The sequence below is a fragment of the Aptenodytes patagonicus genome, chromosome W, assembly GCF_965638725.1.
Source record: "Aptenodytes patagonicus chromosome W, bAptPat1.pri.cur, whole genome shotgun sequence".
In the NCBI taxonomy this organism is placed as follows: domain Eukaryota; kingdom Metazoa; phylum Chordata; class Aves; order Sphenisciformes; family Spheniscidae; genus Aptenodytes; species Aptenodytes patagonicus.
This window is the reverse complement of record NC_134981.1, coordinates 34,366,082-34,393,947: the sequence shown is the minus strand read 5'-3', so window position 1 is coordinate 34,393,947 and position 27,866 is coordinate 34,366,082. Positions and strand designations below refer to the sequence as shown.

Sequence of the window (27,866 nt, the reverse complement as noted above, 5' to 3'; positions counted from 1 at the left end):
CTAGTTGTTTTCTGTCTTAGTTTCTTCCTCTTGAAGTGGCTGCTTAACAGTTTTACTCATATACATTTTCAACTTTTTGGCAATGCGTTCTTTTTACTCGAAATCTCTCATTGCTAGCAGCTTCACCATCTACACTATCAGCATATTCATCACGTTCTTCTTCCTCCTTGATTTTAAAACGATAAGACTTCTCCTTTAGCTTTTTTTTTAACTACAGAATTTTGAATATAGAAAGTTTTTTTTTAAAATATAATCCCTTAATAAAAGCAAAACAAACTGTTTCAAAGCAAACCTTTCTAACAAAGGTTCAGAGGGAACACAAAATTAGAAATACGATAATTAAACATTTTTTTCATACACAAATTAAATCTTTTTTATATCGCTTAAGAAAAACCCTAAAACGGTCTAGTCTAGGCTATAAACCCTTACAGGTCTGCAGAACACCTCATAGCAATGTGGTATTAGTCTGGTCATTGTTCACAGATTAATATTTGATCAAGGGAATACATTCAACACTTCCTTCATTTTTCCATTGAAAGGAAACAAAAATCATTAAAAGTTTCCTGCCACAGGGCTATGCTACAGTAATAGAATCATTAAGCTTGGAAAAGACCTCTAAGATCATCGAGTCCAACCATCAACCCAACACCACCATGCCCACTAAACCATGTCCCTAAGCGCCTCATCTACACGCCTTTTAAATACCTCCAGGGATGGGGACTCAACCACTTCCCTGGGCAGCCTGTTCCAATGTTTAACCACTCTTTCAGTAAAGAATTTTTTCCTCACGTCCAATCTAAACCTCCCCTGGCACAACTTGAGGCCATTTCCTCTCGTCCTATTGCTAGTTACCTAGGAGAAGAGGCCGACCTCCACCTCGCTACAACCTCCTTTCAGGTAGTTGTAGAGAGCGATAAGGTCTCCCCTGAGCCTCCTTTTCTCCAGGCTAAACAACCCCAATTCCCTCAGCTGCTCCTCATAAGACTTGTTCTCCAGACCCCTCACCAGCCCCGTTGCCCTTCTCTGGACACACTCCAGCACCTCAATGGCTTTCTTGTAGTGAGGGGCCCAAAACTGAACACAGTATTCAAGGTGCGGCCTCACCAGGGCCGAGTACAGGGGCACGATCACTTCCCTACTCCTGCTGGCCACACTATTTCTGATACAGGCCAGGATGCCATTGGCCTTCTTGGCCGCCTGGGCACACTGCTGGCTCATGTTCAGCCGGCTGTCAACCAGCACCCCCAGGTCCTTTTCTGCCAGGCAGCTTTCCAGCCACTCTTCCCCAAGCCTGTACCGCTGCATGGGGTTGTTGTGACCCAAGTGCAGGACCCGGCACTTGGCCTTCTGGAATCTCATACAGTTGGCCTGGGCCCATCGATCCAGCCTGTCCAGGTCCCTCTGCAGAGCCTTCCTACCCTCGAGCAGATCAACACTCCCGCCCAACTTGGTGTCGCCTGCAAACTTACTGAGGGTGCACTCAATCCCCTCATCCAGATCATTGATAAAGACATTGAACAAGACCGGCCCCAAAACTGGGCCCTGGGGAACACCGCTCGTGACTGGCTGCCAACTGGATTTCACTCCATTCACCACAACTCTCTGGGCCCGGCCGTCCAGCCAGTTTTTGACCCAGCGCAGAGTACACCTGTCTAAGCCGTGAGCCGCCAGCTTCTCCAGGAGAATGCTGTGGGAGACGGTGTCAAAGGCCTTACTGAAGTCCAGGTAGACCACATCCACAGCCTTTCCCTCATCCACTAGGTGGGTCACCTGGTCATAGAAGGAGATCAGGTTGGTCAAGCAGGACCTGCCTCTCATGAACCCGTGCTGGCTGGGCCGGATCCCCTGGTTGTCCCACTCATGCCTCGTAAGCGCCCTCAAGATGAACCGCTCCATAATCTTCCCCGGCACCGAGGTCAGGCTGACAGGCCTGTAGTTCCCCGGATCCTCCTTCCGGCCCTTCTTGTAGATGGGCGTCACATTGGCAAGCCTCCAGTCGTCCGGGACCTCCCCCGTTAACCAGGACTGCTGATAAATGATGGAGAGTGGCTTGGCGAGCACCTCCACCAGCTCCCTCAGCACTCTCGGGTGGATCCCATCTGGCCCCATAGACTTGTGAGCATCCAGGTGGCATAGCAGGTCATTGACTGCTTCCTCTTGGATTATGGGGGGTTCATCCTGCTCGCCGTCCCTGTCTTCCAGCTCAGGGGGCCCGAGTACCCTGAGGATAACTGGTCTGCCTGTTAAAGACTGAGGCAAAGAAGGCATTGAGTACCTCAGCCTTTTCCTTATCCTCAGTGACAATGTTCCCCCCCGCATCCAATAAGGGATGGAGATTCTCCTTGGCTCTCTTCTTGTCATTAATATATTTGTAAAAGCTTTTTTGTTGTCTTTAACGACAGCGGCCAGATTGTGTTCTAGCTGGGCTTTTGCCTTTCTCATTTCCCCTCTGCATGACCTAACGAGATCCCTGTACTCTTCTTGAGTCGCCTGCCCCTTCTTCCACAAGCGGTAAACTCTCCTTTTTTTCCTGAGTCCCAGCAAAAGCTCCCCATTCAGCCAGGCCGGTCGTCTTCCCCGCCTGTTCTTCTTACGGCGTACAGGGACAGCCTGCTCCTGCGCCTTTAAGACTTCCTTCTTGGAGATCGTCCAGCCTTCCTGGACCCCTTTGCCCTTCAGGACCGTCTCCCAAGGGACTCTCTCAACCAGCGTCCTAAACAGGCCAAAGTCCGCCCTCCGGAAGTCCATGGTTGTGGTTTTGCTGGCCCCCCTCCTTACTTCACCAAGAAGCGAGAATTCCACCATTTCATGGTTGCTAAGCCCAAGACGGCCTCCGACCACCACATCTCCCACCAGTCCTTCTCTGTTTGTAAACAGCAGGTCGAGCGAGGCACCTCCCCTGGTAGGCTCACTTACCAGCTGTGTCAGGAAGGTGTCTTCCACACACTCCAGGAACCTCCTAGACTGCTTCCTCTCTGCCGTGTTGGATTTCCAGCAGACGTCCGGGAAGTTGAAGTCCCCCACGAGAACAAGGGCTAGCGATTGAGAGACTTCTGCCAGCCACTTGTAGAACGCTTCATCCGCCTCTTCATCCTGGTTGGGTGGTCTATAACAGACTCCCAGCAGGATATCTGCCTCGTTGGCCTTCCCCCTCATCCTTACCCATAAACACTCAACCATACCATCATCACAATCGTTGAGCTCTAGACAATCGAAACACTCCCTAACATACAGGGCCACCCCACCGCCTCTCCTTCCTCGCCTGTCCCTTCTGAAGAGTCTATAGCCATCCATTGCAGCACTCCAATCGTGGGAGTCACCCCACCATGTTTCTGTGATGGCGACTAAGTCATATCTCTCCCGCTGCACAATGGCTTCCAGCTGCTCCTGTTTGCCGCCCATGCTGCGTGCATTGGTGTAGATGCACTTGAGCTGGGCTGTCGATTTTGCCCCCAGCATCGGCATGCCACCCCTAGGCTCATCTCTAGTGAGCCTGGTTTTATTCCCATGATGAGATGAAGGAGGTTTGCCTGTCAGTCTCCGTGAGGAAGTTTACAAATACCACATTGATCAAAAGAGGTTGTGAAAACCTGTGGAATCAGTCATCCTCAATTGCTATAGAGGTACTATGCTTCCAGGCCTAGCAAAGGAAGGAGAAAGGGGATAAACCACCTCGGTTCAAAGACATTTGGAGGAAGAAATAAAGTCATTCCTCTCAGCAATGAAGAAGCAGCCTGACTAGACCAAGGGATCTAAGTTTGACTACAGCACATCAAAGCTTCCGTGAAGAAGGAAGCCTGCATGAATCTTCATGGAAGGATGCCAATTCAAAGACTAGATGGCACATCTCTCTGTATTTATTTTGGAGTGGTGCTAATTAGCCAAATAGAAAGCGTAAGATGCTATGTGATTGTAATTTTAACCACACAGAGAGAAAGGACAGACTTATAAACGGTATTCAAGAGGACTGTACTGTATCCAGGAGACAGCCAGGACATCAGCACTTGGAGAGGAACACTCTAAAGACAATGTACGTGTCTTGGATGTGACTGACAGGTAGGAGGAGGAGTAGGACAAAGACTGTGTCCATAAACATGGAGGGGGAGAGGGGAGAAAAATAAAAGCAGCAAGAGGCACAATTTTGGGAAGAGAAGAGAAAAATCAAGAGCTGGATTTCAGATGTTGAATTTGAGTCACTCTTTCGGAATCTTCAGACTACCAGGTTTTGATTTTAAATTTAGACAGGAAAAGACCAGTCAGGAATAAAAAATGAAATCTGTAAATATTCAGCACAGTAAAATAGCAGAATATTGTCAATGAAATAACTGAAAGGTTGTTGTGGGGGTTTTCTCTTTCCCCTATTTAAAAAGAACAAACAGAAGTGAAACAGGATCAGTGTTTCACTTAATTTCCCATAAAGTTATTGTTTGACAGAGGATATAGTGAAACTTTCCAAAGGATTTACTTACTTGATAAATTATCATGGAGACAGAATGACAACAGACCTGAATGGCAGGGGACAGAATCCAGAAAAGGAACATGGCAAGACTGTGTTCAAGGTGTTTAACAGTCAAGGATGAAGACAGACTTCTGGGGGAGGCAAGAGCATTTCACTGAAACAAGTAGCTGGATAGGAGAATTTCTAGAATAAAAATGGACGACTCTAGACAAATTGCAATTGCTCAGTAGTAAGCTAATTAAAAAATTACAGAAACGTGAGTAATGGGAGGGGGGTTCCACAGATACTGTTTTAAAATGGGAGAGATGTAATAGTTCAACTTGTCCAACTCGGCTGAGCCCGCTACTTCCAGAACCTTCCATTCCCCTCACTCTGGACAGGATTTCACCAGTTTCTTCTAAAAAAAAAAAAAAAAAAAAAACACCAACAAACAAACAAAAAACCCACCACACTGAGAAAATATGGTATAACCCTCCTCCCTCAACCCTTTCTCTCCTGCAACTCTTTCTCCTGCCTAGTCTCCTCCTTCAGTCCCTCTTCTGTCCTCATTAACTCCATCTGATCTCATATCTTTAGACTCATTTTTCTGAAGTCTCATTACCAACTAATAGATTTAACACATTTCCAGCCCAGAGTGGGCTACTTAACTCAGAAGGGAAGCAGCTGTTCAGGTGGACAATGGTATTCCCCTAGTGACAGAGAAATGCAAAACTGCCTGTCTGGAAGCTATACTATTTTTTACTGTTGTTAACTGAGTGGAGTTGCCCTATTCTGTTCGTTCTTGGAAACAAAAATGTAACAAGAAATTTTGTGTCAGAGTGACTTATGGCTACTGTATCTAATGTAATTTTGCCATTTGAGAAGAGTATTGATTGGGGAGGTAAAAATATCAAGTTTTAGCTATCCATACTATTACATGAAACTTACTGTTCATTAACTACCTAGCAAATGGAGAGGGGAAAACGGAAACAGTGGAAGGTCACTGGTGTAAAAAAATTTCTGTCTTGTGAACACATTACATATTATGTTTTCATTAATGACTTAGGCGCAAAAAGAGGCTTAACAAATAGCAATGAGGTATTGTTAATACAAAGGATCTGACTCTCAAAGCATGAAATCTATGACCTTGAGGACTGCAGTAAGAGAAACAGGATGATATTTAATAGCATATAGGGAGGATATTTAATAGCATATAGGGAATAATAACTCGAGTTTCTCTTACATGCTAGGGACTTGTTATTTGGGGGAGGTAGGGAGATCTGGAAGAGTTATTTGCTCATAGGATGACTATAAAACTACCAACGTATTGCAGCCATGTAAGTGTGAAAGTGATCCTGCGATGTGTTAACTGAAATCCAAGAGAGATGATAAAGTACTAGTACCACTTTACAAGGTTCAGTTAACTGCCTGAAATGCTAGATTCTAGCTAATATCGTTCAATGAAATGAAATGAAATCTAAGGAGAGCATCTGCAGGAAAAAAAGCCTCTCCATTTCCTACTTCATGACATTATTATAACAACAGCAGATTAGTTCAGCTGAAAAATAAAAATTGAAATAAATATACCTAATATGTCCCTGTTCCATATTCCCCAAATCCAGTTCATTTAACAAAGGGCTATTTGAACATCTGAAGAATTATTCATTAAATACTGTTCTCAGAACCCTTCTAACACTTAAATGCTCCTGCACAGCAGGAATTACAAAGGAGAAGAGTCCAAGAACCTGATCTCATACTATGCTTTGCGGAAAAAGCAACAGAGTGGAAGCGGACTGTTTTCTTTTTGTTTAGGCACAAGAATGGGAAAGACTGTGTCCTTCCTTCACTTCCACAGTGCATCGCTAACAGTGCGGTACCTATGCATGGTGGACAGATACGTAAAACAGTACTTTTCAGAATTCAGTTTGGGGAATGAGAGATTACGTTCCCAGGCAAATATTACATCCTTGTCTCAATAGCAACTCAAAGGACTATCCCCATGACCTATGGCTGGAGTCAAAGACATACTTCAGCTAGCAACCTTATTCCACACCATGTATGACAATCTCCTTTTAATTAAAACAAAATCATAGAATCATTTAGGTTGGAAAAAACCATTAAGATCATTGAGTCCAACCATTAACCTAACACTGTGAAGTCCACCACTAAACCATGTCCCTAAGCACCACACCTACACGTCTTTTAAATACCTCCAGGGATGGTGACTCAACCACTTCACTGGGCAGCTTGTTCCAATGCTTGACAACCCTTTTGGTGAAGAAATTTTTCCTAATATCCAATCTAGACCTCCCCTGGCACAACTTGAGGCCATTTCCTCTTGCCCTATCACTAATTACTTGGGAGAAGAGACCGACACCCACCTCGCTGCAACCTCCTTTCAGGTAGTTGTAGAGAGCGATGAGGTCTCCCCTCAGCCTCCTTTTCTCCAGGCTAAACAACCCCAGTTCCCTCAGCCACCTGCTCCTCATAAGACTTGTTCTCCAGACCCTTCACCAGCTTCGTTGCCCTTCTTTGAACACACTCCAGCACCTCAACGTCCTTCTTGTAGTGAGGGGCCCAAAACTGAACACAGTATTCGAGGTGCAGCCTCACCAGGGCCGAGTACAGGGGGACAATCTCTTCCCTACTCCTGCTGGCCACATTATTTCTGATACAGGCCAGGATGCTATTGGCCACCTGGGCACACTGTCGGCTCATGTTCAGCCGGCTGTCGACCAACACCCCCAGGTCCTTTTCTGCCAGGCAGCTTTCCAGCCACTCTTCCCCAAGCCTGTAGCGTTGCATGGGGTTGTTGTGGCCGAAGTGCAGGACCCGGCACTTGGCCTTGTTGAATCTCATACAGTTGGCCTCGGCCCATCGATCCAGCCTGTCCAGGTCCCTCTGCAGAGCCTTCCTACCCTCGAGCAGATCAACACTCCCGCCCAACTTGGTGTTGCCTGCAAACTTACTGAGGGTGCACTTGTTCCCCTCATCCAGATCATTGATAAAGACATTAAACAGAACTGTCCCCAGTACCGAGCCCTGGGGAACACCACTTGTGACCGGCCGCCAACTGGATTGAACTCCATTCACCACAACTCTTTGGGCCCGGGCATCCAGCCAGTTTTTTTACCCATGTAAAAGCCTCCATGTTTGGTTGTTTGTCCGTTTTACTACTGCTCCATCAATACTATTTTTAGTGATAAATATTCACAGAAATTTTGTTTCCAACAGGACTCTCGCTCATACACAGATTTCCCCTCATGGACTGGAGTTATATCGTTATTCGTGATAAATTTAATCTTAAAAAAAAAAAAAAAAAAAGAAGCAATTTCAGGGCTTTTATTAATGGTTTGTCACTCTGTGGTACATAACCTCCCATATACCTAATTAATGACCGAAATATCTGTTCAGCAGTTTTTATAAAATGCAGTAAGTAGTATGCAGTAGTAACTCTACCCTGCTGTGAATGTTCACAGTGGCCAAACCTTAGAGCTCGGAAAGGACCTCCAGCCTTTTGCTGGAAATCTGACTTGAGCTAGTTGTCAAAAACCTCAAGAGTAGCATTTGTTCTCCTAGGAAAATCTAATTCACACACAGTAAGAACAGACTTATTTGTAATATAATTAAGTTACTTACCTCACTCAAATCCCTTTCTTCACTTGCTGCTTCACTAAAAGAAGAAAAATAAATCATAGTTACTTTGAAGTACTAGAGGAGATTTAAAATTGTTTAAGAAAAAAAAAAAAACAGTTCTTAAATAAAAAAAATTTGGTTTTGTTAGCTACTTGAAATTTTAGTCAACCTAGTCATTTATATCATCCTCACATTCATCCTAACAGTATCAATTAATTATATTTTCTATCATTTGACTGTCATAATCCTTTCTAACTGTAAATGTTTAAAAACACATGATAAAACCACAGACTATCATACAATGGATAAATTCTAACCATCCAGACAAAACACTAATGTATACAGTCTCTTGAAAGATGAAGAATTATAACAACAACAACTATTATTAGTATTTAAAGTTTAAACCAAACAATTTTGGTTCAAGAAAGATGATAGAAAGTAGATAGAAGACTATGGGATAGACCTAGAAATCAATCTGGAATAACAAATAGACAGTCAAGTGCTATGACACAGTATAAGTGCAATATCTTACAAGAGTAAACAAAAAAAACCTAAACAACAGTACAAGAATACTGTCAGACAAAATACACAAATGAGTACACCATCATGTTTTTTGACTGTCTGCGTTGCATTGCAGTTAAAAGAAAAAAAATTATAACTCTGTTAAGATGGACTTTTTTTTTTTAATCTCATATATCAAACAATTCCTAGCATTTAATTGCAAATAGTCTATATTTAGGAAAGCTTTCTTTATATAGGTATGTTTGACATGCACTATACTGATAACTAAAGCTTAACATCAGAATTTTCATTTGTTATACAGCTACAGTTTAGTGTATTAAAAAAAAGGAATTTATTTGAATATACTAACATATCCACTGTTAATTGTCATAAACTAATAATAAAGACCCTTGAAGATTTTTCCATCCCACAATTTAAAAAAAAAAAAAAAGTTATGTTAGAGAAACAAAAGCAAGGAATATTAAAGGAGTCCCCAAAGTCAAGGCTTTGAAGTGCACTCTAAACCATCAATAAGTAATCAAGGTCATCAAAGAAACCATAAATTTGTTGGAACAAATGACATTAATTTAATTTAAAAAAAATTAATCCAGAAATTTCTATTAAGAAATACTTCCACAGAGGAGATTATAATTAAAAAACAAACAAAACCCCAAAGTATTAAAGAAAAGATTTTTGAATGCATCCAGGTCTGTAATTCTGATGTCAGTACTGAACAAGTAGAAGCTATAGTAGGAGATAAAATGACCTACTTGGGATTTGTGACATGGCTATAGAGGGAACTGCCTTACCAACCTCTGGGAGAGTTTTGAAGGGGCTACATGTGGTTGTGGATGATCCCTCTGATATATTTGGACTCACACAGAATCTCTAACCAAAGGTTTTTAAGGAAACTAAGTAGCCCTGGGGTGATGGGGAAGGTCCACGCATGAAGAAATAAATGGTTAAAAGACAGGAAAAAGTTCAGAGCAAACAATCACTTCTTGCAATGGAGGAAGATCATTAGTGTATATACACAGTAGCCTGTGCTAGGACTTGAGCTGTTCACTGAACTCAGTAAACAAAGCAGGCAAGCAGCCAGGTCATTTTTTTGATAATACTAAGTTACTCAGGATAGTAAAGACAAGAGCAGACTAAAGAACTGCTGAAGGACCTGAATGATGAGACAATAAAATGACAGATGAAATTTGAAGTAGATAAAAGTAAAGCTACACATATGGGGAAAAAGAATCCCACATACAGGACAAGGAGCTCTGAGATGACCATCACTGATCATAAGCAAATTCTTGGAGTTGATATGTTTTTATGGAAATGTCTCAGCTCAATACTCGACAGTGATTAAAAAAAGCAAATCAAAAGTTAAGAAGTATTAAAAAAAGAAACTGAGAACAAACCAAAGACAATCTTTACGCAAGCATATAGATTTACGATTCACCCTCATTTTTAATATTTAATATGTTGTATAGATTTAGGGGTGCCGTGGTTTAACCCCAGCCAGCAACTAAGCACCACACAGCCACTCACTCACTCCCCCCACAACGGGATGGGGGAGAGAATCAGAAGGGTAAAAGTGAGAAAACTCGTGGGTTGAGGTAAAGACAGTTTAATAGGTTAAAGCAAAAGAAGGAATTTATTCACTACTTCCCATCAGCAGGCAGGTGTTCAGCCATCTCCAGGAAAGCAGGGCTCCATCATACGTAACGGTTACTTGGGAAGACAAAATGGCATAACTCCGAATGTTCCCCCCTTCCTCCTTCTTCCCCCAGCTTTATATTGCTGAGCATGTCGTATGGTATGGAATATCCCTTTGGCCAGTTTGGGTCAGCTGTCCTGGCTGTGTCCCCTCCCAGCTTCTTGTGCACCCCCAGCCTGCTCGCTGGTGGGGTGGTGAGAGAAGCAGAAAAGGCCTTGACTCTGTGCAAGCACTGCTCAGCTGTAACGAAAACATCCCTGTATTATCAACACTGTTTTCAGCACAAATCCACAACATAACCTCATACTAGCTACTATGAAGAAAATTAACTCTACCCCAGCCAAAACCAGCATGGGGGGGGGGGAATTTAGAACAGAAAGGGGGTCAGAGAAGAAAAACAAGAATAACCACAGGTACAGAACAACTTCTGCGTAAGGAAAAGTTGAGTAGACTTTAAAAGTTCAGGATAGAGAAGAGATGGCCTAAGAAGGGATTGTGGTAAAGAGAGGTATAAAGGGACTGACTGCTCACTGTCTCTTCCAGCATAAGAGTTAGAAGTTATCAAGTGATAGTAGCAACCAGGTTCAGAACAAAAAGGGGAGGTACTTCCTTCCTGCAACAGACAGGAGGACGTGAACGTAAAAAAAAAAAACCAAAACAAAAAAACCAAACAACACAACAACCCCCAACCCCCCCCCCAAAAAACACATTACAAGAAGAGACTGAATAAGTACTTTGAAGAGAGCTCTATTAAGGATTACTAAATAGATGAACCACATCAAACTCTGACAATCCCCTGAGCTGAAAGTAGATGGAGGCTGGGAGACTACTCAGGGAAACAATGTTTGTCCTGCTTTTATTTTTTATTGGACATCCACTGATGGCCACTGTTGGTGACAGCATAGTGGGTTAGAGGAACATTTGGTCCGATCCAGCATTGCCATTCTTACTTTCTTAAAGAGTAACAGACAAACAATGAGCATACACGATGCTAATCAGGTCTAAAAAAAGTAAATCTGTTCTGGAAATCGGAAATCATGTATTAACCTTTTGACAGCAAGAACTGAGCTTAGACGTGGATCATCCTTCAGGAGATCATGACTACTTTTACTTTTTCCTTTCATGCTGTTAAGAAAAAAAAAGTGTTATAAATTTCAGTGTTTGAGAGAGTAGATGGTAAAAAAAGGGTAACGGTAAGAAAATGATAACTTCTTTCTCATTACTTTTAGCCTAAGCAGTAAGCATAAATACTTCTAATAGAAGAACAACAGAGAAGGCATTCTTTTCGCGTGACTAGTTCTAGAAAGAGGAGCATCAAGTCCATGGATTTAAAAGGTATTTTGGCAGTAACAATGCACTTAACTTTAAATTAAGGAGAAGAAAAGTAAGGAGAAGAAAAAAAAAAGATTGTCTAATCATCACAATTATTACACATCATAAAGATACATGGTCTAATACATTATATACTTGAGTGAAGAGGTAAATGAAGAGTTAAGAACTCGACTTTCCAATAATGGCATATGGCAACTCGGAGAACTACCATGTACAAAGCACTACTTATCACTCAGTAGGACACAAATTACATCCCTAGGAAGGAAAAAAAAAAAATTAACAACCTGTAATATATCATGCAGGAATCATCTACTGAAGCAAATAATCAAATAAATCTAACAACACATAAGATATTCAGGCAGAAAGAGTGCAATAAGAAAGCATTTCCTATGCTAATACAAGAAGTACAGTCTGATTTCAGTGAAAATCTGTTACAGAAACAGTCTGTATTGTGACCTGAATGTCTCCATTTCAGCTGCATCTTATAATCCTTTTAGGAAGACAGTAATAGTGTGGATAATAAAATCTTACAGATTTAAACACACCTTCAATTTTTTTTTCTACATAATAAAAAAAGACTAACATTCAGCAACATGAAAAATTACTTCCTTCAACAAGTAAGTCGGTGTGTGTGTTCAGGAGCTAGATGGAACCTAAGACAGGTGCTTAGCACTTTTGTAAACTGCTCCAAGCAAGTACAGGCAATTAAATGAGCAGTTTAGACACTGAAAGCTTCAGTTTAACCAGTAAGCAACAACCAGTGGGGGCCACACTGTCAGGTCCCGGAGTGCAGTAATAGCCTTAATAGCCCTGAGGAGTCTTACCTGGAACTCCTCTGCCCATGAGCACAATTTCAGCTCAGGCCTGGGAATCCAGTCGCTGCCTGGGCCATGTCAGAGCTGTACCCATGTCTAACCCCATCTTCTGGATGGACCTGTTGGACTTGCATTGTAGCCTTGTCTCCAGCCCCATCTCTTGCTGCTCCCGACTGGACTCTCTGGATGGGGACCTTAGTCTTGGTTATTGCTTGCCTTGTCCAGGACCATTGACGGGCCCTGTTACCAGCAACTAACTGCCTGCTGTATCCAGACCTTGTAGGACTGTGCCCCTGTCAGTGAGCACACTGCCTGTGCTGGACTCACTCTTGGCTCCTGGCTCACGCTCCCCTCATGCAGCCATCCTGCTCATGCCACTCCCTGACACAAACTTCCCCAATCCTGTGATCTCTGCTTTCTATAGCCTCCAGAGGTACACATTTTCTAAGATTCTTACCCTCTATAATATAATAATTTAGAGACCCTCCTGATACAGGAGACAGAATTTGACCTGTAACATTTAAGAGACACCAATGATCCTAATCCCTTGTCTAATCTTTTTGAAAGTATTCATACTTCTCACTGTCATCATGTTCTGTGGCATAAGTGTTCACAACTTAAATTCCAAGAGGGAAAAATACTTTTGCTTTGGTACTTTATTTGCTCATTTATCTTTGTGTCTCAACTTTCATATTGTGAGAAATAGGGAATAATCATTCCCATTTCCCCCCCCCCTTTTTTTTTTTTTTAAGTTACCATTATCCATATCCCCAATTATCCTTCATTGCACTTCTTTGTACAGTTTCAGGGACAAGACTCTAAACTGCAGTTACCATGGATCTGGTGACGCATTGCAGACTTTCCTCTCAACCTCAGTCCTTAAAGTTATACCCTTCTTAAGAAGAAACAAGCAAGACTTACTGCATCTGGCAACCAAAAAAAATTTACAGAAGGATTCTGAATTTGTAGATGCAAGAATTCCATTCTCAACTTTGACCTTCAGTTTTTCTTATTGAAGATGATATGTGGACTTCAGTACCAACTTTCATTCTCTAAGATTATGTCCAGACCTACATAGATACTAATCTAGACTATTAAAAGACAAGCAGTGAGGTTTGGAAAAAGTTTTCATTCCATTATAAAGAATGAATAGAAATTCTTTATAAACAGTTGATTGTTATTTTCCCAGCTACAGCTAGTCCAGAATTTAGTCAGGACAAATATGAGGATAAGATTAAAACTGAGTTGGAAGACAGCACGACAACACTGAAACTGGGCTTGTCATGAAAGAGATGTTCTATTTTAAACTGAAGAGCGAGTATTTGGGATGAAAGGGAAGAACATCAAAGCAACTGAGTTAAATGCAATATTACAAACCAGACATATACCAAGAGCAGAATGGCAGATAGGCATGTTAAGGTAAACAAGCATAGTTAGTCTGACTGGTAAGTTGAAACAAGAAAAAAAAAAAAAAAAGTTAAAACTACTGTTGCGATAAGCCTCTACTATCATCCTGACTGATACTGTCTCACTGTAATATTGTCCATCACTGTATTTACTGTTGTCTTTTGTATTTTACCTAAATCCTTAGGGCTGAGGACCATTTTTTCCATTTGTGTTGGTACAGGACTCAGCACCATGTAGTCTGATTGCTAACTGAAGCGGGTAGGTACCTGAACCATACAAATAGGTTGGAAAGCCTAGAGCCCTAGAGAAATCATTTGGTCAGCAGTAGAAATGAGAACGACAACTTGCCAAAGAAATTTTTAAACTAACCTTATTTAAGTGGCAAAGTCAGGTAAGGAAATGTTAGATCAAAGACTACCTATGCAACCTTAGTTCTGTGAATGTGGACAATTCATAATAGTGTAATATTTAATTATGATAACGTACTATTTTCCCCACAATAACACTACCTCATTCTGTGCACAGAATGGATATACGTAAGAAAATTGAACTATTTCAAGTTTCAAGTATTTTACTATCAAATCACATTCTTATAATTAAGGAGGTGAAGAAGAATAAAGTACCTATCACCTCCGTGAATTTTAAATAGCAGACATAGCTCTACCCTATGAAGTATGATATATTATGTTTATGGAAATGTAAAAGTTATCATGCAGTAAGTGAAGGCACCTTCAAAGTTAGAAAAGTTAAAAACCTGGTTTTTTTCAACATGTCAAAATAGTAGAATCATAAAGACTAAAGTAATTTCTAGTATTATTGTTCAAAACTCAAATATAAGAACAAGATTAAGAACTTTAAAACTTTTCACAAACATGTAAAAAAAGGCAATTTTAAGTTGAAAAGAAAAGTGAGGATGATTTGTTACAGTACCTGACTAACTCTATTGACTGCTTCCTCTTCTTCAGCTTCTTCCCCAAAGGAAAGCAGCTTAAAATTTCTTTAAGAGAGAAAACACATTTTCTAGTAAAACTTTAAATACTATTTTATTAACATTCTGTAAACTTTAAACATGTTACTTTTATATGTGATTTTTAAATTTTTTTTCTGCTAAATGTGCCGGTTTCAAACAACTGTAACGTTGTTTTGCAATAAACCACCAGTATTTAGAGAGGGATGTTTCTATTCTGTTCCTGAGACAGAACAATCAGGATAGTTAAGCATCACTTAGAAAGTGTTAAGACGGAATTTAAGAAATTCTGCCTTGACTAACTTTCACAGACTCTTAAATGCCAACAGCTCTGAAAACAGAGCAGTTGCATGAATTAAAAAAAAAAAAAAAAAAAGATTTATTCAATACAGCAACATTCAAGTACCAAACACAAAATTTTCAAGATATGACAGCTCAGAAAGGTATCAAATACACACACACATTCACAGGACGTAATTAAAAGAAATAATCTTTAAGTTTTTTTCAAAATTAATTTTTTACATTATGTTGGAACCAGTCGCAACATGTTCTATTTCTGTCCAACAGAACTGACAGCATACACACAGCTTAGATTTCCTACTACTTTTCATTGCATGTTTATAACTACCAAATTTCATTCACAGAAACTGAAATCTCCCATGTCAAAATGCTTGCCTTTTGCTGAGTATTTTAGCGGGAGAGAAGTGGTAGCTGATAAAATAAGTTCAAAAGCCTTAAACAACTGAGCTATGACCAAGTTACTAGTATGTATTAACTTCAGTGTCATCTCAGTCACAAAAGAATGATTGCATATTCTTGCCTATGGGAAAGGCTTAAGCTACCTTTTACCTCTCTTTTGCAACAATCAGCATGCATGAAACAGTCACAGCTCAGCTGATGCACAGATCTCTTCAGAAACAGAGAAGTAGGTTTTGCTAAGATTAGAGAACATTCCTCTGTGCATTTTGGTAAAGCCTTGTGTTTCAAAAGCAGGGATAGAAAGTTACCAAGCTGCAAATTAAAGGTGAAAAAAGAATTAACCACCACTAATGTTACGTATAATTACTTTGTACCTTTTACTTTGGACTTTTTAGTTTCTTCTTCTGGTTTGTCCTTCTTCAGTTTTCTATTCGGTCTTGGAACAAACATCAAACGGATTAAACAAAACCTATTAAAAAAAATTTAATATTTTAGACACATCTTTAATAAACATTTTGTTATAATTAAATGATTCAATATTTTAAAACAATATATAAAAAGACATGCCAGGTTTTCATACTAGAACACAGTTGTCTGAACACTACAAACAAAAGAATTTTAAAATTTCAAACCAGAACATGCTCACCTCACTACTACTTACTTTGTGTGGACTGAGAGGTCTCTCCTCCTTGTCAACTTCTACTTCAGCCAGTCATAACGTTATATATTGTATCCCCTTGTCACGGATGGAGTGAGACTGCACTTCACTCATAAGAGAGAAGCAACAATATACTTTATTGATAGAAAACAGTGAGTTAAAGCGTGAATTAACAAAGTTCAATGGTAAATGCAGCAGTGAACAAGATTCGATGGTGAGGTACACTTGATTATTTACTGCATAGAGGACAGGGTCAGACAAAACTGTCAGGGAGACCCTCCCATTGAGTCGTGAGGTTCAGAAAGGACCCCCTTGCTTTCTAAACTCCGTCTCAGAGAGGAGTCTAGGTGCGGCTGGATCCAATCCTAGTCCCAGCCTTGGTCAACGGTTTATGTCTAAAGGATTATATATGCACAATCAATCTTTTATATCACTTAGCTAAGATTTCAAAGTTTAGCGTGCTATTAGTCACTTACCGAGGATCTGTTGCGGCAAGGAAACTCTCAACCTCGAGGAGTAACCTTGAGAGGCATTCCCTACTCAAGGGAAGATCCTACCATGCAGGAGAGCTCAAAGGGCTCTTGGGCTGCTCACTATTTATAGGGGTAAGATCATAGAATCATAGTCATATTTGCATACCAATCACTGTGGTTAGGTGGGTGTATTTCTCACAATAACCCTTGGTTATTGTGGTGTTATCTGGCTCCCAAATCCACTTCGAATGGACACAGCTGTCACTATCAGCATCCATTAACGACTGCCCCTGGTAGTTATCACTTGAGCAGGGTTACAGGAGATAAAGGTCAGGTTGGGTGGGGGAGCACACCATCACACCCCTGTAACCTGTCAAATTTATAAAAAAGGTTTGAAAGTCCTTGTCTATAATTTTTGTTAATTATTCTACAAAATGTAAGGCAATTATTACATAAAGAATTTTGAAAATACAAATGATATAGGAAGTACTGTAAGCACGTAAGACTTTTAAAAGACAGCAAGTACAATGTACAAGTTTGTTTTTTTTTTTTTTTTTAATTTAACAGCAAAAGTTGAATGAACACAGCTAAACCTGCATTTTTGAGAGTGTATGCAGGGGAAGATGTCAAATTCTTACTGTGAGCTGTGAAACAGGAAAATCAAAGACACTGAAAGAAAATAAAGCAACTTTTTTTTTTTATGTCAAGTAAACCATGAGAGTGGTAAATTCATCTTATGTTTTTCATTTTTCTGATTCTTCTTGGGTAATTAGAATTTACAAACAGAATTTTATAAATGTTACTAGTATTAGATGAACTGATTAATAAGACCGAGCCATAATAATTTTAGTAAGAGATTATTCAAAGGAAGCAAAACACAAACACATCTTTTAGAAGAACAACAGCAAAGTAGATAATGATGGGAACAACCCATAGAAACATTTCTACCAGACATGGGAAACAACGGGAACAAAGACAGCTTAGAAAACAGTGAAATAAGTTTCAAATGCATGTAGCAGCAAACAACGCTCAAGTAGCCTTTGAATACAGAGAAACTCACAGTAGCTTCTGTCAAACTCAAACTAAGACTCTAGTCCATGTAGCAGACTTTTCCAAAGATTGTGTGCTTGTTAAGTTCATCTGCACGACCCAACATAAAGAAAAATTGATTCCCATTATCATGGGGCCCAGCATTTGCCATAGCAACAAGTCCTCTTCAATTAAATCGTAATCGTTAGTGGAACTCATCCTGGCAAAGACAAAAGAGAAAAGAACAGGATTTAAGTATGTAACTTTATTTTTTTTCCCCACTTCTTTAGCTACTGTGTATTTACATCAATATGTACACACAGAAAATATGCCATTAATTTTCTTTTAAATTCACAGTAATAAAACCAAAGTATTTTGTAATTTAATGCCGAGATTGTATTTAAAAGCTTGTTTTCATCAGAAAAGATTATTTTTAGTCAATCTGTTTTTTCTTCTTAGTTCCTATAATAATGCAAACAAGTGAACAATCTTCTTTCAAAAAAAAAAAAAAACCATAAACACATAACCAACAAACACTCAAAGAAAAAATTTAGAAACTAGTAAATCATGTTTATTTGTAAATCAACAAATTTGTATTAGTAAATCAAGGGGATCAAGTGCACCCTCAGTAAGTTTGCAGACAACACCAAGTTGGGCGGGAGTGTTGATCTGCTCGAGGGTAGGAAGGCTCTGCAGAGGGACCTGGACAGGCTGGATCGATGGGCCGAGGCCAATTGTATGAGATTCAACAAGGACAAGTGCCGGGTCCTGCACTTCGGCCACAACAACCCCATGCAGTGCTACAGGCTTGGGGAAGAGTGGCTGGAAAGCTGCCTGGCGGAAAAGGACCTGGGGGTGCTGGTTGACAGCCGGCTGAACATGAGCCGGCAGTGTGCCCAGGCGGCCAAGAAGGCCAATGGCATCCTGGCCTGTATCAGAAATAGTGTGGCCAGCAGGAGTAGGGAAGTGATCGTGTCCCTGTACTCGGCACTGGTGAGGCCGCACCTCGAATACTGTGTTCAGTTTTGGGCCCCTCACTACAAGAAGGACGTTGAGGTGCTGGAGTGTGTCCAGAGAAGGGCAACGAAGCTGGTGAGGGGTCTGGAGAACAAGTCTTATGAGGAGCGGCTGAGGGAACTGGGGTTGTTTAGCCTGGAGAAAAGGAGGCTGAGGGGAGACCTCATTGCGCTCTACAACTACCTGAAAGGAGGTTGTAGTGAGGTGGGTGTCGGTCTCTTCTCCCAAGTAACTAGTGATAGGACGAGAGGAAATGGCCTCAAGTTGTGCCAGGGGAGGTTTAGATTGGACATGAGGAAAAATGTCTTTACTGAAAGAGTGGTTAAACATTGGAACAGGCTGCCCAGGGAAGTGGTTGAGTCCCCATCCCTGGAGGTATTTAAAAGGCGTGTAGATGAGGCGCTTAGGGACATGGTTTAGTGGGCATGGTGGTGTTGGGTTGACGGTTGGACTCGATGATCTTAGAGGTCTCTTCCAACCTTAATGATTCTATTATTCTATGTTTCTTTCTATTATCGATATAAGAGAAACCTCTAAGTTCTGTCTTATTAACTTTTTCTTTTTCCAAGCATCGCCTAATAATCAATTGTTAATTGTTATTTTTGTTGGAATTAATTCTCCCTCCAATATTAAAAAAAACCAAAGCATTTTTCAAAGTAACTGCATTGCATGTTTTTCTTGTGAAACTATCATTCTTATTAACCGCTTGTAGGACGCAAGAAGACTTAGTCATGGTAACCCAGGATAGTTCACCTCCCCCATCCGAGTATGTAGAGTCCAAAGCACCTTATCTTGCTGTCACAGTAATCCAGGATAGTTTGCTTCCCCCCCATCTGCACATACCCTTGCATGGGTGCCAAGTGGCAGCCAGCTGTGGATCTCGGAATTCAGACAACAGCACCTGCATTACATCAGCAAGTTTGCTAATGAGCAAAACAAGACATTGCATACATATGATATGTTAATCAGCACTAGTTTTATTATCCACCCCTGCGGTGATTTCCCTTGAGCCTCACCCCCTAGCAGGGCTCCGCTGTGTCGGGTCCCCATTTTGACTAGTGTCAGTGTCTTGGGGCTCCCACCATAGTAATGCTACACTTTCAAGAAAGCCAAAGCTTTCAACTGCTGAGTGTCATGCCTCGTCCCTGAGGGATCCACACCTGCTTTTCACACATAACACCGCTGTAATTTAGGGAAAAATCCTAATTCATGTAAAATAACTAGAAGCTCAATAACAGATTGCAATAGTACAGTATTGCACAATTCCATATGAAGAAGATTTTCTGGACCATGTTAAGACAGAATAGGACTACCTTCAAAGCATGGTGAAAGCTATGAGTAATATATTAATACCATGGTAGTATCACGATTCTAAACACTGATATTGAGATACCACTAATTTTAAGCAGCGATGCTACTACAGTATCAGTAATATTTGTTTTGTTCTCTGCTCAGGTACCAATCCCTTCCACAAATTTCACGTTTGTGTTACATGCATGAGTCTTCTAGCAGCAGGGAGATGGAAGGCCCAGACAGGCTATGCAGCTTCAGTCATGAGCTAAAGGTGCTTGCCCCATCTGAAATAAAGCAAATCAGGCAGAACAGAACACAGCTGCTGTGCATGTGTAGCTTCACTCAGGATCTGAGTCTCCTGGTTAAGAGATGAGCCATGCCAGTGTCAACAGCAATGAACACACATACAACATTCAGAGACCTTTGCTAAATGAGATACAGTGTGCGTAAACAATGTACATTTCTGCATCTGAGTTTGCCACATATCAACATCTACTCTTCACTCTTTCCCTCCCTATTTTTCCTTGTGAAGTTCATGCTAGTAAGGTTAGACATTTATCATAACATCAAAACAGCTAGATTTAAGAACTCTTAATTCAAAAAGGCATATTCAAAAAATACTGAAGCAACACGTGAAAGCAATTACTGCATATGAATAACGCTGCATTTCTAATATAAGGTTTGCTTTCTTACAACCGAACACAGTAGGAAGAACAACTGATAGAGAATAACTAAAAATTAATGCATAAGATATACAGATATGTACCTTGAAGGGAGCTCTATAGATTGAATCTCCTCCTGATCCAGTACCAGTGGGATCACCTCCCTGCACTATAAAGCCAGGCACTACTCTGAAATGCTGTGTTATTGTAATTATATTAAATATATTTAAGCAGTCTCAAAACCCAAACTTCCATATAGATTATGCAGTTATCTGAAGTTCCAGAAAACAAGTACTGTAACTGGATTCTGCCATTTCCACTGGGTTCTCTCCTCTTCCACTGTCTTGTTCAGTGTGACTATGTCATCTACAAAGTATTGCTGATGACATTTATGAAAAAAACCTGTGGTGTCACATGTGCAGTGCCTTTTGCAGCAGAAACATCACTGACAAGATGATATTGATGAGTTATTTTCTTTTCAGCTTCTCAGTATTATCACTGGAATGATACTACCAACATACATCAGTTTAAAAGGAGAGCTAAAACTACCATGCTCTATCCCAGCCAACATCTCACATATATAGTTATCTATATCCATACACCAAATGGTTAGCATTTTCACTCACCAACATGGAACACGGGTGTCATCCCTTTCACCACCTACACTGTAACCCAAATGGATGATTTTCACAGAATGAAATATGTAATACATTTTGCTCCCTAAGTTATCTTCTTTAATTGATAGATACGCACACATATATATATATATATATATCAGATAAGGGTTATGAGATCATAAGGAGGAAAAGAAAAAGGAATAAAAATTTAACTTTGACACATATTTCCAGTTGATTTTTTAAAATAAAATAATAATAATAAATTTTAATTAAAAAAAAAAATCTACAGCATGCCGCAAGACAAAGCAAATGCTGCAAATGTTGCAGCATAGCTAGATATGTTCATGAATGGTTATACACTAGGGTACTCACAAAAGAAATACTCAAATTTATCATACAAAGCATAGGATTGTACACAGCAGTCAGACAAATTCAGAAAGGAAATAAACCCCAGTTCTTTAACACTGAGAATAACTGAAGGTAACTCTCAAGACTTACCAAGGGCTAAGAAGTTGATTTACCATTGCAAAAAAATCTCCACATTAGAACATGGAACAGGCTTGATCTGTGCTGGAGGCACAAATCTCAGACTATTATTTTTCCTGAACAGACAAAGGCTAAAAGAACTCCTAACTGCCCTATAAATGCATAAATGGGATAATAGCAGCAGCTAGAAAACACATAGAAGTATTAGGTCCTTCACAAATTCTTGGTACAGTTTTCCCAATAGGGAACTACTCATTCTGGCACCCACTGCTTCAGTGAAGAACATTACAGAGCTTCAGTCAACAAAAAACTACAGCAAGTGAAACATTAGAAACACTTATGAAAAAATGAAAAGGTAAAAAGGATAGTGATAGGGAAATGAGGTTTTTGGAGGATGTCCAAGTATTACATCATTGCCATTTCATACATTCATTAAAGGAAAAGTTAAACTTTGTAGAGACTTGCCAAAAATAAGCCTTTCCAAGCCTCTGATGTACAGCTTTTCAGTAAATACTATGCTATCTACTCCATTTAAGAAAACCAACTAAAAAATTTATATTTTTTTCCACTGGGTTCCTTAATAACCTTGAAAAACATTCTCTTTCTGGGTGCTCATTAATATTTTCTAAATACAAATAAATTAGTTAACATATTAAAGTTAAAACATAATTACAACCTCTATTTTACAAAAAAAGGCACAAAGATATCAATATCACACATGAAATAATTTCAACTCCTATCCATTCAGTCATTACCTTCCATACAAAGCTGGATGAAATTTCAACATGTTTTTGGTGCTTCTTTTGACCATAATTCTGTATTGATACCTCCTGCTGTTGTTCTCAGCAAAGCCTATAAAAATATAGATAAATACATCATTAGTTTTATTGCAACTTAGTCACTGATCAAAGAATATCATTATTGAGTTAAAAAATACTTCTGAATTCACGACATTAGTAGCAGTAGTAGATACTCAAATATACCAGGTAACTATTGTTAGTCCCACATAGTATTTCCAGTACTTAAGATACAGTTCTGAACCGGTAAGTATAAGACTTCAAGGCCAATGACCTGGTATCTGACACATGACAAACTTAGATACCCTTTATCACTTCCACAATGAAACAACATGGAAAAAGAATAATTATGCCTTAAATCTCCAAAGGCATATACCTCTCTTACAAGACAAGTAATATCATTAAATTCAGCGAGAGATCATAATAAAATTAAGGTAATGTCTTCAAGAGCTATAACACCTCAAGCTAACTTTAACCAAAACAGCACTACAACACAGAAACCATCACCCCCACACACCATATTCTCCTCACCTGTTCCCCTCCACCCCTGCAACATACAATTCCTTCACACCCCCTTCAAAAGCAACCACAGCGCATAACCCCCCACCTGCAGTCCCCCCACACGCAGAGCACGCAACCCTTTCACCCGAATAACCCCCCCACGCGCACATAGCGCAACGCCCTCGCCTGCAAAGCTCCCCCCGGAGCGCACAATTTTCTCACCAGTACCACCCACAAGTAGCGCACAACCCCCTCAGCAGCACTCTGCCCGCACACCACGTGCAACCCCCTTACCTACGCTGCAGTACAGCTCCCCTCCTCCCGATGGTCTACCCCGTGCCCACCGCAACCCCTGCCTCCGGCGCGGGCGAGCCTCATCTTACCGTTAGTGAGGGGCTCCTGGATGTAGTTGTTGCTCGTGATCAAGAAAGAAACGTCCCAGCAGGTGACCACCTGAGACTGACACTCAGCTATGCTTCGCCTCTAACTCTTTCTACCGCCCTGAACCTCCCACCATCTTGGGCGCTTCTGTGCAGCCCAGCGAGGTGGGGGGAGGGTGCCCAAGACAGGAGGAAGGGATGAGTCCCTAATCAGAGTCTCTATGGGAGTCACTGAGGAGGAAATTCGTTTCAGAAAGACCTGGAAGCTTCTCCAGACACCTGCAGTCCCTCCCCATGGCTCCCGCCCGGTACTAAAGTCCCCCGCCCACCCTGTGAGTGGCACGGTCCGAGAGTACACTGGGCAAAGCCTTCCGGCGAGGAGAGACAACGCTGCAGGCCTGGGCTGGGCCGGCGAGGATGGCGGCAGGAGGTACTATGGCTTTGCTGGGTGAGGGACTCCTGGCCGGGTCTGCGGGGAGAGGAGGGGCAATAGCTAGCTGACCCCAGGGCCAGCATGTTGGGAACGTGAAATAAGTGGTGGGTTGATAGAAAATTACGTGGGGAGGGCGTGTGACCGCGCGTCGCAGTGGAAAGTGTGAGGAGGGGAGGGTGGTGCATCTCCCTAACGCCGTAGGGGCTGCAGGTGGAGAAACATTGCTCTGGTCTGCACAGCTGGTTTTCTAAACTAGCTGTCGTTGGGATAGCGGGAAGGAGGGAGATGGCCGGGGGTAGGTGAGGGGATGTCAGGCCAGCCGTTGGTGAGTGCAGCCATGCAGTTGCTTTCTTCTAGGCCTCTCCCCAACGTTTTGGATGAGTGATGACCAAGTGCTATGTTTCTATCATCTGTTAGTATAAGCCACCTTCTTTAAAGTTTGATTCAAAGAATGGTTATTGTCACACTTGCTTTTCCTCCTCATGTTTTGTTCTGGATTAACATTTGTGTCCCACTAGATTATTGTTTAAATAGAGCTGTTGAGAATGATGGTGAGACAGTACAGGCAGAAATGCTTGCACTATTTACAAGGTATTTAGATCTACGTCAGCCAAACATGTAGCTGTTGCTTCATAATTTTTTATCGATCTGAAGACATGAGGAGTGTTTCCTTGGAGAACAGCTGAACAAGCCTGAACTTTGGTAAGAGGTAAACATTTCTCTTAAGAGAAGACCTTAATAAGCTTGTTTCCATTCAGGGGGGTGGGTGGGGAATGTCTTGAGGAAGACATCTCATGTTTGCATTCAAAGGTTTGCAAAGCTTTTTTTGCAACCTTGTGCTCAACTGAATGAATGAGGTCCTTAGTAGTGGTTGCTGCTGTATCAGTTGTTAATTTTCTTGAGGATTGACACTTGGGAAGAAGGGAGTGAGAAAAGAAAGCTTCTAGTAGTTTGTTTGCTTTTAATCATCTAAAACTTTATCTAGTCTAAAACCCTGCTTCTAGCATTATTATTTAAAGCTAAAAATAATAATCAAATTTCAGTCTCAAGAATTTGGTGGGAGCAAGGAAGATCAAGCTCTGTACACCTGTCCTCTAGCTAGGTAAAGGGGCCTTAACTTTTTCAGAAACTGTCAACGGGTTCTAGGAAGATATCAGAGTCTTGGTTGGGATTCCTGTTTCTACTGCTATGTAAAGGTTTAACTCCTATACACTTTTTGGTTGGGTTTTTTTTTTCTGATCACCAGTGTGAAACACAGACTGTGTCTTAGTTAAAAATGTATTTGTGTGTCATGGTTTAACCTCAGTCGGCAACTGAGCACCACGCAGCCGCTCGCTCACTCCTCCCCCTGCCCCCCCCCCCCCCCCCGCCCCTGGTGGGATGGGGGAGAGAATTGGAAGAGTAAAAGTGAGAAAAACTCATGGGTTGAGATAAAAACAGTTTAATAATTGAAATAGAATGATAATAATAATATGATGATAATAATAATAATACACAAAGCAAGTGATGCACAGTGCAATTGCTCACCACCTGCCGACTGACGCCCAGCCAGTCCCCGAGCAGCAGCCCCCCCGGCCAGCTTTCCCCAGTTTATGTACTGAGCATGATGTCACATGGTATGGAATGTCCCTTTGGCCAGTTTGGCTGTGCCCCCCTCCCAGCTTCTTGTGCACCTCCAGCCTTCTCAGTCGGTAGAGCATGGGAAACCAAAAAGTCCTTGGCTAGTGTAAGCATTACCTAGCAACAACTAAAACATCGGTGCGTTATCAACTTTGTTCTCATCCTAAATCCAAAACACTGTACCAGCTACTAGAAAGGAAATTAACTCTATCCCTGCCGAAACCAGGACATTGTGTTGTGAGATGTAACTTTGTGTAAAGATATCCAACTTGCATCTGAATAGCTATTCCATTAAAACTGGAGCTGGCGTCAGCTGCCTGACCTGCCAGCTTTACCAAATTCAGCAGTGAAGTACTATTCTTCTATTACTGTTCTGCTGGGTGATTCTATTGGAAATTCTGACAAATGGCACCTGCATATGTTACGGGAGATTTTGTAGCATGTGCATGACTGTACTGACTTCCCTTGCATGGAACACTGGATCTTTCTGTACCTACAGGTCAGTTACACAGTAGGGCTGAAGTTTATTGAATATTTCAGAAAACTGAGACAAAGTAGGTAGCTTGAGTGATCTTGTTTTCTAGTCCCAAGGTGTAGTGAACAAGCAGATGCTGTTTTGAGTATTTTTTTTTTATATGACATTGCAACATACAGGTATACTTTTGTTCCTTGCTTCTTGGCACTCTCTTTTGTTTTCCCTACCCCCTTACCTCTCATGGGTTTCCCTCAAAAGACAGTCAGTTATAAAACGGGAACCTAAACACTGCTAAGTTTATAGACCCCAGAGGGGGTATGTAATACTGAGGTTTTGGGATCTGCAGAAAACCATTCATCATAATGGAATGTATGTATCGCTATTGCTCAGTTTTCCAGTGCCCTTCAGGGCATAGACCAGTTAGTTTTCCAAGTTTCCAAGTTAGTTTTTCAACCTGGGGTTTGAAGGTTTCTCTATTATTTTGAGTAGAATTTTCTAAAGACTATGCTTGCCTCAGTAAATCAAAGTTTAAATTCATGGAGCTGAACTCTTTCTGGTTCTCTAATTTGTGTCATGGATTTCTTATGTTTGCTTATTTATTTATTTAAATAACCTAGTTATTCAGAAAACTGTGTATATAACTGTTTAAGTCACTGTTTTTTTCATACTCTATTCAGTTGGAAGATAGAAAGGCACCCTTTGATTTTGGAAATTGTTGTGACTTTCATTATGAATAGGCTCAGCTGATTAAAAATATGACTGATCTGGTTTTGGGGGGTGGGTCTCTGGGGTTTCTTTTCTTCTGAGTCATGTCTTATTATGTCTATTTAACTTAACTGTGGGCTCAGATGGGAAAATAACACACTTCCTAGACCTAAAATTTGCACTATTCTGGTCTTCCTTCCTGCATAGCATCTACTGACTTTTCTGTTATTCTCTTCACTTTATTCCCCATTTGCTTTCTTGCACCCATTAATTCTTTATATTTGGTGCCATGTTGCCTGGATTCAGAATCATTTAACAATTTGTTCAGCTAGTTTGGGGTTTTTTTTATTATTATTGCTTCTATCTGTCCTTTTGCCATTTTTTTCAGGAGTGATTATTTATATTTTTTTTAATTGCCTATTTAAGACAGTTCTTGTAATTAAAATATAAATTACTTCAGAGTTTCCAGTGAATGTCTGTCAACATCCACACACTGCAAGAATTTATAAGTACATGTGTAGTGCACAGTTATGGATCACTGGAATGTCAGCTAGCTATTACCATGTTTGTACTGTAACTGAACAAATGCATAAGCTTTAAAAGAAGTGGAATAATTATTAACATTATAATGGAAAGGTCATAATAAATCAAATGAGGATTTGGCAATAAGTTATGTGAAGCTAAATGATCTGTACCAGTTTATACTAGCCAAATTTGTTCTGATAGATTACTGCACAGAAAAGTGACCTTAGAAATGTACTGTTTTGCTTTTCTTTAAGTTTTTTTAAGATATCTTTAGTGTTCTTAGTATTCTGAGGAGTGATCACTCCTATCTGTGTATTGACATTATCAAGACAGATTTAAAAGAAACTTGAGAGTTCTGTTTAGTGACACCTAATTGATGGAATTTTCTCTTTCAGGTGGACATAAGGATAACATCAGAGCGGGATGCAAGAAATGTGGCTACCATAAGTCTGTAGTAAGCAATATGAAGTTACAGTGTTTTCTTCAATTTATGATGTTGGAACTGCCTTACAGTGTTTTCTTCAATTTATGATGTTGGAACTGCCTTTTGGGGGGGGGGGGGAAGTGTTCTCCCTTGTTGCCCAGACATTTGTCAGTTTAAGTTACTGTATTTCCCCCCCCCCCATTCATTCTCTGGCTCCTCACCTATTGCTGCTTTTGAAAACCCTTGAGTTTCTCAGCAAAAAAAT

At 40.7% G+C, this 27,866-nt stretch overlaps 1 pseudogene; it reads right to left on the bottom strand.

Annotated features, from left to right (window-relative positions):
- On the bottom strand, positions 1–23,556 carry LOC143172242 (spliceosome-associated protein CWC27 homolog; annotated as a pseudogene).
- Between the last annotated feature and the right edge of the window lie 4,310 nt (positions 23,557–27,866).